The sequence below is a fragment of the Littorina saxatilis genome, linkage group LG9 (assembly GCF_037325665.1).
Source record: "Littorina saxatilis isolate snail1 linkage group LG9, US_GU_Lsax_2.0, whole genome shotgun sequence".
Lineage (NCBI taxonomy): Eukaryota > Metazoa > Mollusca > Gastropoda > Littorinimorpha > Littorinidae > Littorina > Littorina saxatilis.
This window is the reverse complement of record NC_090253.1, coordinates 15,145,293-15,146,075: the sequence shown is the minus strand read 5'-3', so window position 1 is coordinate 15,146,075 and position 783 is coordinate 15,145,293.

Here is a 783-nt window from a genome sequence, read left to right as displayed (position 1 = left end):
GAAAAACAAGTCGCGTGAGGCGAAATTACTACATTTAGTCAAGCTGTCGAACACACGGAATGAAACTGAACGCAATGCCATTTTTCAGCAAGACCGTATACTCGTAGCATCGTCAGTCCACCGCTCATGGCAAAGGCAGTGAAATTGACAAGAAGAGCCGGGTAGTAGTTGCGCTAAGAAGGATAGCACGCTTTTCTGTACCTCTCTTTGTTTTAACTTTCTGAGCGTGTTTTTAATCCAAACATATCATGTCAATATGTTTTTGGAATCAGGAACCGACAAGGAATAAGATGAACGTGTTTTTAAATTGATTTCGACAATTTAATTTTGATAATAGTTTTTATATATTTAATTTTCAGAGCTTGTTTTTAATCCAAATATAAGATATTTATATTTTTTTGGAATCAGAAAATGATGGAGAATAAGATGAACGTAAATTTGGATCGTTTTATAAATTTTTATTTTTTTTTACAATTTTCAGATTTTTAATGACCAAAGTCATTAATTAATTTTTAAGCCACCAAGCTGAAATGTAATACCGAAGTCCGGGCTTCGTCGAAGATTACTTGACCAAACTTTCAACCAATTTGGTTGAAAAATGAGAGCGTGACAGTGCCGCCTCAACTTTCACGAAAAGCCGGATATGACGTCATAAAAGACATTTATCAAAAAAATGAAAAAAACGTATGGGGATTTCATACCCAGGAACTCTCATGTCAAATTTCATAAAGATCGGTCCAGTAGTTTAGTCTGAATCGCTCTACACACACACAGAGACAGATA